Raw genomic sequence first — 12,093 nt, 5'->3', positions numbered from 1 at the left:
TCGTTGTCGACGGCCGCACGCACGCGCACTGAATTTCATGTTAGCGGCCGATCGAGCTGCTTTTTTTAAAACAGTAGGCTCAAAGAGCTCGATTTTAAATTAACAAAGCCATCAACCGGCCAGGAAAACAACACAGCTCCAACAACACACACGACACCGCTGGGGTTACCAGCTTACAATACAAGCACATATCCGAGCGAAAACAGCACCCAAAAACAACAGCAAACGACTACCACCAACTAAGATAAACTTGAAAACTTGAGGTCTTCGTCTCGAGCAAATGAATAACGAAGGGTGTCGCCGGCAGACCGTCACCGGAAACCCTACCAGCTGACTACACACGAGAAAACGCCGGGCGCAAGTGACCAAGGACGAGAAGCAAGAGAACGCCGAGGTCTCAAAAGCAACGCCTCCAAGAAGGGGAGCGACACCAAGGTGACGCCGTTGCTCGACCCAGCAAGGGCCAAGGTTTTCACCTAGAGACATCCGACCATGAAGGGGCAGCGCCGAGGCTCAACGAAGACGCCTCCAAGGAGGAGAATGGCGCCCAAGAGCGTCACCGTCATCGGCTCCGGACAAACCGGCCATGGCTTTCGCCCGATCCGTCGACAACCACCCAACAACAACCACTCCACGAGTGGGGACTGCATCGACATTCGGGAGCACTCGCCGTGATACGACCATGACACCGGAGGAGCCCAGAGAGATCAGCAAGCAGGGATCTTTTCCTCGCAGGACCGGGGCGGTCGGGCAGGGCCAGGAAGAGGTTGGGACAGCAATGTCGCTCGGGTGGCGCCGGTGAGAATACTCATGGGAGAAAGAAGGGCGGGACCGTGGGAGCCCCTGCTCCCGTCCCGGCGGCGGCGGGTCACCCTAGACAGCGCCGGCACAAACCCTTCTTCCCAATCCACCCAAACCGACACACACCAAAGACAACCGCGCCGCCAAACCTCGCTGGAATCAACCAGAACACCACCGCCGGTCCTCACCAGCCGGACCAACCTCCCATCAGCGCCAGGACGAGCCTGCAGGCCTTGGTGGCCTCTCCAGCCGCGGCCAAGCCACCCCGTCCAGATCCGAGGCCAAAACTGCCTCCAGATCCGCCGTCGAGGAGGCTCGAGCCACCGCCGGCGCCCACGGCCAGTCCGGCCAGCCACCACCCCCCTGGGCACACACATGTAGCACTGGCAAGAAGGTCCCTTTCCGCCGCGACCTCCTGGGTCGCCGGAGCCACGAGCACCTCCTCACCGCCACCTCAACTTGCGACCGGCCGCCCCTGGCGCAGCTCGCCGGCCACCGCCACGCCAGGCCCCGCCGACCGTCGCCGATCTGCACTGCCGCCAAAGGAGGACGCCGTCCCGCGCCGGTCCTCCTCGCGCCAGGTAGTGGAAGGCCCGCCGCCGCCGGCACCGCGCGGGCTTTGCCCGGCGGCGCACGCCGGGCCGCCGGCGGCGGCCGGGGGTGGGGAGAGGGAGAGGAGGTGGAGGCTGGGCGCGGGGCGACCAAGGAGCGGGCCGCACAATTTCGAACAAAAATACTTTAATGTTGTCCGAGGTGGTGCCGATCGAGCTGCTTGCCCTCGACGGCCACAAACCTGGACTTCATCTTCATGTCAGTGGCCAGGCTGACGGCCGTTGACAGCCACACGCTGCGCACCTGACTTCACGTCAGCGCCGAGCTACTCGCCGTTGACGGCCGCACGCGTGCGTACGTGAACTCCACGTCGCCGGCCAATATCCTGCTGCTCCTTCGAAAATTCACATATTGACACAAATGAGTCTCTCCCGCATCACCACGTGCTACAGTCACAAATAAGAGGCTGATTTACTTGAATTGAGAACAGGTTGTGCTCACAAGCTACTTGATTTGAGAACAGGCTGTCCTCTACAATCTGTCGCATTTTGATTGTAAACTCTTGAATGGTACATTTTGAGCTGAGAAGTCTTTATAACGGCTGACTCCGTTGCCAAAAACATCTGCCTGCTGCAAAGTGCAAACTTACTAATTGCTAACTGACGACTAATGAATTTGAAGAACTCGCACGGTCAGTACCCGAAGCTGAAATTTGATTTCTAATCTATTACACGCGCCAAGCGCGGACCCGGTGTTGCGTGATGTTTCGGCCACCATGTCGCTGGAACATCACCAGTGGCTCAGCACCTCGTCATCATCCTCGTCGACAGCTCGGTAGCCAGAATCTGAAGAAGAGTCGCCATTCTTCAAGTGAAACCAGCACAGCTGCAAACCTGTAGCCACCAGCGTTCATTTTCTCTGCTACATGCTCCACCGCCCCGCCATGAAGAGAGTACAGTACCTAGAGGAGCGAGGCTTCGGGACACGTATGCAGCCACCAGCGACGTAGGTGGATGAGTGGATCCCTCCCAGGGGACGGTGGCGGCGGCGTCGTTGGCAGAGCCAGCTAGGATGGCGTAAGAGGAGGAGATGGGGTCGACGTGGAGGAGCTCTACCCGACAACGGCGGGGAAGGCAAATCCGGCTCCGCTGTGACATTCGATCTGACGTACATTGTTCCCAACGTTTGGAGAAGGGAGGCAAACGAACTGGAGATTGCACTGGCTGCGGAGAGGGAGAGCCAAGTGACGGAAGAAGTGCTAGTGAGGAAAGAGATGTTAAAGAGATTGCACTGGTATGGGTTTAAGGGAAAGTCTTACCTATCCTGGATCATAAGAGGCCCAAAAGTAAAAGAATTTGTTTCAAAACAGAGAAGTGTATTGTGGCTGTCTGATTCTATCGGCAATAGAGCTGTGACGATGAAACATGCCCTATGGATTGATCCAAAATGAAACAAATAAAATGAAAGTACAAAGTAAAAGTAAAGTTGAGATCAAGGGGGAGAATGTTAGAATGATCTCCACACGTTCGAGCCCAACGGCTAGACGTAACCCTTGACCACGCTCTGATCGGGGGCGTCCAACCGAACTCTGGTTGGTGGGCCCCTATCACCTGCGCTACATAAAGAGGTGGGGGTCGGTGTATTTTCCTCTTTTATACTGTGGGGATTTCGTTATCAATCTAGGGTGTAGCTAGGGTTTGCAGTTCATCTTTTCTAACCGGAAATAAAGGATCTATCGATCTAACAACTTGCTCTGATACCAATGTTAAAATCGCTAGATCATCTATTGCAGAAATTAGCCGGGTAGGAGAGGAGTGCCGTGGTTATTTACCTTGATGATACTCGTTGAGCCGGCGCTCTGGTGAAGTGCGGCGGTGACGGCAAGGAGTGGGCGAGGTGGTGGTGGTGCTTCCCGTCAGCACTGCGCGAAACCTATCGGTAGGTCGTGTCGGTGGGGTGTCCGGCTCGCGACGAACCTCGTATTTTGCGCCGCCGACCCCTACCTCTTTATGTAGCGCAGGTGACAGGGGCCCACCAACCAGAGTTCGGTTGGACGCCCCCGATCAGGGCGTGGTCAAGGGTTACGTCTAGCCGTTGGGCTCGAACGTGTGGAGATCATTCTAACAAGAGAATGGAGAGTTGGAGACGAAACTTTTTTAAAAATACACATAGCACTTACATCATCTCTGTCCAGGAACATGATGGTATGGACAATGGAGAGAGCACAGTGTCTACTCTAGTATCTAGGCTCTAGAGATGGAACAGAGTGATCACAGGAAAAGGCCAGGTGCTCTTTACTTTGCTCTAAATTGCACGAATCTTTATGTAAATTTTGGACGGTAAGATAACTCGTGTATCCATCCTTGTGTGTACAAAATCTTAGATTTTTTAAGTCCTTGAAGTAAATTTTGCTTCTTTTATGCTACCCTAGAAGCCTGAAAAATACTCAGTTCTTATATTCACAACCTGGTTAATGTGGTTTTCCACCTCTTTAATAATACGTGCCATGTTTGATTTTCCTTTGTATGTAAATACTATTTACTTGCTTGAGCTACCGTTTTAGATCGTCGACACTTAATCCACCTTGGTCACATCAGGATAGAGTGTCGCAGCTTCTCTCCAGTGGAGAGCTCCGCTGTACCAGACCTGGCTGGTCATAGGTCGTGTTTTTTGGATTCTCCGACTTTGAGTCACATCTCATATCGCTCTCACTTTTTTCTTCCATCTCTTTATGTGTCTTTTCTCAATTTTCCTCTAATATTTTTGTACAGGTTGACATGTTTTGTAGCCAGCTTCAGATTGGTCTGACTTATGCCAATGGATGAGGTATGGCAATAATATTCTTATTTTTCCAAGCTGGTATACTGATTTCATTCATCCTACTTCTGATTAAACATGAGAAGTTGAGCCAAGAAGCTGATGTTATTTGGTATGGTGATATTCATTTATCATGTTGTTAAGGCCTAACATTACGAAACTATGCTACATATGAGGGTAAGTAAATCAGGTCTTTCTATATCTGAATATTCTATGGAATAAAGAAATTATAATAACTTTTTTGATGGCACGCTGTTAGTTCTGAATGATCAATTTTGAATCGTCTTATGAGTTATAGCATGGAAAAAACCATGACCAATACTCCTGAAACACTTCAACAAGGGGATGGTCAGCTCCTACTTTTTTAAATGAGACGTTGGTTAGGATACAAACAAATCATTGTATGTTTCTCTTTTTTCTGATTAATATGACTATTTTTTCTCCTATATTTGGATACAAATATTTGTGCAAAACCTGTGGCGGCTGATATTATTGGTAGTTTGCTATATCCTAGGTACCATGTAATACTAATCTATGTATGTTATTTTGGGAAGAAAACTAATTGGGAACTTTCAAATAATTCTGCTTCAAACAGATGCTACCTTTCTTATGTTTGATTTTTCATATTCTTTCCCTTAACTTCTCTGATTATTTTTAGGCAACCTCAGTCAGTAGATATTGTCCTAGAACCGATAATATTTATATTTTAGACCTAAGATATCTGTTTATGGATAACACATTTATTCAGTGTACAACTACTCTTCCTATTGTCATGTCCCATAACTCCTGTTTTTGATGCAGTATTAAAGAATCTTATATGACAAGGATATACTGAATAGTTTCCACTTGCCACTTGTGATCAAAGGTAAAAATGAAGGGCAATTTTACTGCTATTGTTGTACGAAAAGTTTGTTGCAACTTATTGTCTTGGTTGTTTCTAAATAGCACGCTTGGTTTTCTTAAATTGGTCTACTTTACTTACCGATGCTTATAAGATGACGAAATTACTATGTAAATAGCATTGGCAAGCTGACATTTTTTACAAGAGATAACATCCAGGTATTTCATGGGTTGTATCGGAACTTAATCTATACATAACACTAACAACAATTCTATTGCATCTCTTGTTTAGCTAAATGATCATGTGGGCATTTTCTATCTATTTAATCAGACTGCATAATTAAACTTTTTTGGTTGTTCTGTGAAATATCATTTCCATGCATTAAGCAACTATTTCTTCACTATGCCCCTATGTATTAACCATTTCATTGCCTATAATTAATTTTGCTCTCTCCCTCGATTTCATACTTCTAACAGCAACAATTCAAAATGAAAGAAACTTTACATTTCTGAAAGTAGAAAATTCTGTTTTCAATGGTGTTTCTTGACTATTTACTTTGTTGTGTCTCTGTTAAGAATCGGTTTTGTATATGTACGTATGTACGTTGTATTTATACCTGCCATGTTAATATAAAGAGAAGAGGTGGAGGCTGAGACCCCACGAAAACCCTAAACAGTTTTTATCTTGGTATCAGAGCGTAGGTCGAGCGTTTTTCCGCCGCCGCCTCTCCTCTCGATCTCGAGCGAGATCGCTCTTCCGCCTCGACGTCGCCTCCGCGTCGCGATCTGCAGCCATGTCGGCTTCATCGGCGCTGCAGCTCTCCAACCCCATCGGCGCCATCACCGCGCCGCCCTCCAGCTCAGTCCCCGCGACTTCCATGATGACCTCCGGCCCCGTTCGTCTGAACCGCTCCAACTTCATGTTATGGCGCGGGCTAACGCTGCCCAACCTCTCCGGGGCCAATCTCCATGGTTACCTGGATGAGAGCATCTTCCCCGCGCCGGCAAAGACCGTCACCGAGGGCACCGGTGATGCCGCCCGCGCCGTCCCCAACCCTGCGTACGCCGCATGGTGGCTGCAAGATCAGAAGGTGCTCGGCCTTCTGCTCTCCTCCATGGAAGAAGAGATCGCGTCCCAGCTGATTGGATGCAAGACGGCTGCCGCGGTCTGGGCGTCCGTCCACACCATGTTTGGCGCCCAGACTCGTGCCAACATCCGCCATATTCGGCGCCAGCTGCAGTCCCTCCGCAAGGGCGACATGACAGCGGAGGTGTACATGCAGAAGATGAAGAACCTCGCCGACATCATGGCTTCCGCTGGCTTTCCCGTCAGCGACGATGAGCTTGTGGACTACATCATCACCGGCCTTGGATCTGCGTTCAACTCCCTCGCCGGTCCCCTCAACCTGTCCACCCGCTCCATACCCTACACCGAGTTTTACTCGAGTGTCCTCTCCTTCGAGGCCATGCAAGCGCAGCAGGCCAAGACGGAGGAGTGGCCATCCTCGGCCAATTTCGTGTCCCGACCTGGCCATCAACAGGGATCGGGGTACCAGCCCGCGTTTTCGCCGCCGCCCCAAGGAGGTGGTCGCTCGGCTGGGCAGCCCTCGCACCAGTCTGGCCCTAACGGTGGCGGTGGTGGCGGTGGCCGCCAGAACTACGCCGGCAATGGGGGCGATCAGGGGCGCCCCAACTTCAACAACAACGGCAACGACAATGGGCGCAATGGCAATGGTCGCCGTCGTCAGCGCCCCCAGTGCCAGATCTTCCAGTACTGGGGTCACGTTGCGGCCGACTGCCGCAATCGCTACAACCCCGACTTCCAGCCTCGCAGGAACAATCAGCGCTCCGGGAACTCCACTTCAACGAGCTCCACCGACGTCCCCCCTGGTTCATGGACTCCGGCGCGACGGATCATCTAACCAGTGATCTCTCGCATCTCAACATGCATGAGCGCGACGCCGGGAAGGACCAGGTTCACGTGGCCAATGGGCAAGGTTTGTCTATTTCGCATATTGCTCATTCCTCCTTAGCCGGTTCATCCCTTAAATTGAAAAATATTCTCCACGTCCCGCATATTAGCAAAGACCTCCTTTCTGTTTATCGCCTTGTTCATGATAACTATGTCTTTGTTGAATTTCATCGTGACTTTTTCTGTGTCAAGGACAAGGCCACGAGGAGAACCCACTTCTTCACGGTAGAAGCCGGGATGGACTCTATCCGATCCCAGTTAGTCGAGCATCTTCAGCGTCCTCGCCATCATCCACCCACACTTGCTCCAGCGTCCAGGCCACCTCCTCACAGTGGCATCAGCGTCTAGGTCATCCTACAAATAATGTAGTGCAAACTATTGTTAAGAATAATGAGTTATCCTATGCTCTTAGTGATACTTCGTCGATTTGTGATGCGTGTCAGCGTGCCAAAATTCATCAATTGCCATATAATTTTTCTCATCGTATTTCCACTATGCCTCTTGAATTGATTCATTCCAATGTTTGGGGTCCTGCTGTGGCCTCCTCTGGTGGTTTCAAATATTATGTCAGTTTTATTGATGACTATTCGCGTTTTTGTTGGATCTACCTTCTTAAACACAAATCTGATGTCGAGCAAGTTTTCTATACTTTTCAGGCTCATGTTGAACACCTTCTCAACACCAAAATTAAGACTGTTTGGTCCGATTGGGGTGGGAATATCATAAGCTTCACCGCTATTTTCAGCGCACCGGCATCTCTCACCAAGTGTCATGTCCCCATACCTCCCAGCAAAACGGTGTTGCCGAGCGCAAGCATCGCCATCTCGTTGAGACAGGGCTTGCTCTGCTTGCGCACTCTTCCCTCCCATTACGTTTTTGGGACGACCGCATGATATCTCATCAACCGCATGCCCACTCCGGTCCTTCAAAAGGATACTCCTATCCATCGCCTCTTTAAGGTTCAGCCCAACTATGATTTCCTCCGCATATTTGGTTATGCATGCTGGCCTAGTCTCCGCAAATATAATACACACAAACTTGAGTTTCGTTCCAAATTATGTGTCTTCCTTGGCTATAGTTCCATGCATAAAGGTTATAAGTGTCTAGATCGCTCCACTGGCCGTATTTATATCTCTAGAGATGTTGTTTTTGACGAGTCGTGTTTTCCCTATGCCACACCAGGTGTCACGGTTGATATTCCTACACTTCTTCATGCCATCTCTTTTCCTGCTTCTGAACCGGCTACGAATGATCATGTGCGTAAATATGACCTAACCTACCTGTGCTCTAACCCGCCTCCGTCGGGCGATGCTCCGTGTGTGCAGGTTTCTTTATGGATCGACGTTCCCGCGCCGGCCTCCGATCGACGTGCATGGCATGCATGCTCCCGGCACGCCTCCCCATGTGCCCGCTCCCGCGACCACGTCGCCCGATCCCGCGCCTACGTCCGACTGTGGGATCGACGTTCCGCTGCATGGATCGGGCGCGCCACCCGAGGCATCTGTTCCCTCTCCTCCGTCGATGCCGTCTGCAGCTCGCGACGCATCGCCCTCTCCAGCGCAGCCCCCGTCGCCTTCTGCTGAGGGCTCCGATCCCTCAGCCGTGATGTCTTCGGCTGCTCCCTCGACCACTGTACCCGCTCATCAGATGGTCACACGACTGCGTGACAACACGTGGCATGAGAAGTAATATACGGATGGAACTGTGCGGTATAATCCGAGTCGTCGTGCCCTGTTTGCTGCCCCAGTGTCTCATCGGGATGCTCTTCGTGAACCGGCGTGGCGTGCTGCTATGGCAGAGGAGTTTTCTGCCCTTTCTCACACCAGAACATGGACATTTGTTCCTCGTCCTCCTGGCACTAATATTGTTGGCAGCAAATGGGTCTTCAAAACCAAGCATCGTCCTGACGGTTCCATTGAGAAGCATAAAGCGCGTCTAGTTGCCCGGGGTTTCACACAGCAGCAGGGTCTTGATTATGGTGACACCTTTAGCCCGGTTGTGAAGCCTGCTACTATTCAAGTGGTCCTCTCTCTTGCTGTTCTCGAGGATGGACTCTTCGTCAGATCGATGTCAGCAATGCCTTTCTTCATGGTTTCTTGGTTGAGGATGTCTACATGCAGCAGCCACCTGGTTTTGAAGATCCTCGATATCCCTCTCATGTTTGCAAGTTGCAGCGTGCTATTTATGGGCTGAAGCAATCTCCTCGAGCTTGGTATGCTCGTCACAGTGCTCGCCTGTTCCAGCTTGGTTTTGTTCCATCCAAGGCTGATACCTCCCTGTTCATCTTTAATCGGTCTTGTGTTCAAGTGTTCATGCTGGTGTATGTTGATGACATCGTTATTGCTGGCTCTAGTCCTGCTGCTGTCGAAGGACTCGTGCGCTCCCTTTCAGACACCTTTCCGATCAAGGATCTTGGCTTCTTGGCGTACTTTCTTGGCTTAGAGGCTGCTTGCAATTCAGGGGGGATGATACTCACTCAGCGCAAGTATGTCTTGGATCTCTTGCTTCGTGTCAATATGGAGAATTGCAATCCTGTGTCTACTCCTCTAGTGTCGACTGAGCGTCTTGCCCGTGATACTGGAGCACTTTTGAGTCCTGATGATTCTTTCAGGTATCGCAGTGTTGTTGGCAGTTTGCAGTATTTGACGCTTACACGGCCGGATATATCCTTTGCAGTAAATAAAGTATGCCAGTTCCTTTCTCAGCCCACTGAAGCACATTGGGAAGCTGTCAAACGTATTTTGCGTTATGTGAAGGGAACCTTGGACACCGGTCTGCGGATACGCAAATCACCTTTTATGAACATCGGTATTTTTACAGATACGGATTGGGCAGGATGTGTTGATGATCGACGCTCCACTGGAGGGTTTGCTGTCTTTGTTGGACCGAACCTTGTTTCTTGGAGTGCAAAGAAGCAGTGTACTGTTTCGAGATCAAGTACCGAAGCAGAGTATAAGGCGCTAGCTAACGGAGCCGCTGAAGCTATGTGGGTGAGTTCTTTGCTTAAAGAACTAGGAGTAACCCAGCAGCGAGTTCCAGTTTTGTGGTGTGATAACCTAGGGGCTACCTACCTTACAGCGAATCCAGTTTTTCATGCTAGAACTAAGCACATTGAGATTGATTTCCATTTTGTGCGTGAGAAAGTAGCTGATGGCGCTTTGAACGTGAGGTTTATCTCTTCTCAAGATCAGCTGGCTGATGTGTTCACAAAACCAGCCACACGGCAGATGTTAGACCGATTTAAATCCAATCTAAACCTTGTATGTAGTAGTAGTTTAGATTGAGGGGGAGTGTTAAGAATCGGTTTTGTATATGTACGTATGTACGTTGTATTTATACCTGCCATGTTAATATAAAGAGAAGAGGTGGAGGCTGAGACCCCACGAAAACCCTAAGGCCCTGTTCGGCAGGGGTGTCTTTTTGAGTTTTGGAGTGTATTAACCCCCAGGGTTTTGGTGAAAACACTTGCTTCACCCAAAACACTTCGTCCAGCCTCAATCCCTTTCCACGTCAATCCCCTTCCCAAGTTATACTGTTCGGTATACAGGGATAATAATACACAGTTTTCTCTTCAATACAAAATCTAATTTTTATACAAGACTTTCAGTAACACGGTAGCTGAAGTACATGAACAAAAATGCATACGTGTTGATGCATTACACTAACTCACAAGCCAGATCTCATCAGTATAAAATCAGAGGCTAATGGCCAATAATACACACTTCACAATCACGTGTTGATGCAACAATTACTGGAGATTTTGCTATTTGCTACGCTTTACTTCGGACTTCTATAATTTGTCACAGGAGGATCTCAGAGGTCGGCACCTGCATCGTCAGAGTTCGGCGCCTCCTGCTGGACATGGTGCCGCCGGAGAGATCCTCCGTGCTTGTCCGGCAAATTAGGTGCCATGGTGGTCGCCGGTGTCGAGTCCAGAGCTATGGCACGTTGAAGCATAGCCGCAGTACTTGTCCCTTGATGCTCACCCCATCTCCAAGCGCCAAGAACTACAAGAAGCTACCTGAAGAACACACGTGCAGTCATGGACAAGGCTGGGATGTAGCTGAGTGCATTATCATTCAGTCAATTTGCTAAAACATGTTGCAGCCCAAAATTGATTATCACAGTATATCTTCACTGGATAAAACATGCTGCAGCCTAAAATAGATGAACACAGTAATAAAGATTACAACCCAAAATAGATTAACACAATCATAAAGAGTACAATTTCAGTGTACTTTACTGTAAGACGATCTACTGCAGCTGAAAAGAAAGTTCACCACTAGATTTGCATGTCTAACTAGCCATTTTTAGTGTTGCATTTGTCCTTCTATTTTACCCCATATTAGATTGGGAGATTGATCATGTCTCATTTGCGATCTGTAACTGCAGACTTCACTTGCTAGTCACTAACCTTCTCCAAGGGAAATAGGGCAAAAAATAATGGGATTGAGGGAAATAACAGGAATGGGTTACATGGATGGTGGCTGCCATTCATGTTTGGCAATCATGGCTGCGCCACCGTTGGTCCGGCCTTTGCCGCCGGCGATCCAGCCCCAACTCCACTTTCTCGAGTTCCCTGTTTCTCCTCCGCTGAACAAGGGAAACGGATCAAGAACTGGATCAATAAACAGTGGCACGGGCATATAGTCTAGTCTGATTCCAAATCTCTGACTTAGCATATCAAGAACTGGATCAAGAAACCAAACTACTACATGCATATCAAGAACTAGATCAAGAAACCTAGGTCAAGGACCAGATCAATGAACCTTATGTGCGCAGCTAGCAGTGGATGGTGGGAGGAGGGGAAGAAATAGGATGGCGCTTACAGGTGAGAAATCCAGCTCTGTGGTCGTCGTCGGCGGCGGAGAGATCTCGGCGTCGTCGGCAGCGGAAAGAAAGAAGCGATTGTTGATGGGAAGGAGGTGGAGGAGCTCCAGGCGGTGGCGGAAAGGAATCAGTGACCGGCTCCAAGCGGGGCGAGGGGAATTGGGTCGCTCGCGTCGCCGCGGCCATCGCTCGCCAGAGGGAGAAACGCGAGGTGGGGGGAGCGTTTCTAATCCCGCCCGACCCGCCCTAACCCGCCGTGTATCGGGAGGGTCAACTGGGTC

At 49.8% G+C, this 12,093-nt stretch overlaps 1 long non-coding RNA gene across 1 annotated transcript; it reads right to left on the bottom strand.

The window, feature by feature from the left end:
• Positions 1-10,842: 10,842 nt before the first annotated feature.
• On the bottom strand, positions 10,843-11,876 carry LOC124700092. The gene is made up of 3 exons (XR_007001625.1): positions 11,812-11,876; positions 11,459-11,575; positions 10,843-11,003 (listed from the first exon to the last, which is right to left on the bottom strand). It is a non-coding gene; the product is annotated as an uncharacterized LOC124700092 (long non-coding RNA).
• Between the last annotated feature and the right edge of the window lie 217 nt (positions 11,877-12,093).

Source organism: Lolium rigidum, chromosome 3, assembly GCF_022539505.1.
Source record: "Lolium rigidum isolate FL_2022 chromosome 3, APGP_CSIRO_Lrig_0.1, whole genome shotgun sequence".
Taxonomy (NCBI): domain Eukaryota; kingdom Viridiplantae; phylum Streptophyta; class Magnoliopsida; order Poales; family Poaceae; genus Lolium; species Lolium rigidum.
The sequence above is the reverse complement of the archived record's forward strand: the minus strand, read 5'-3'. Positions and strand labels throughout refer to the sequence as shown.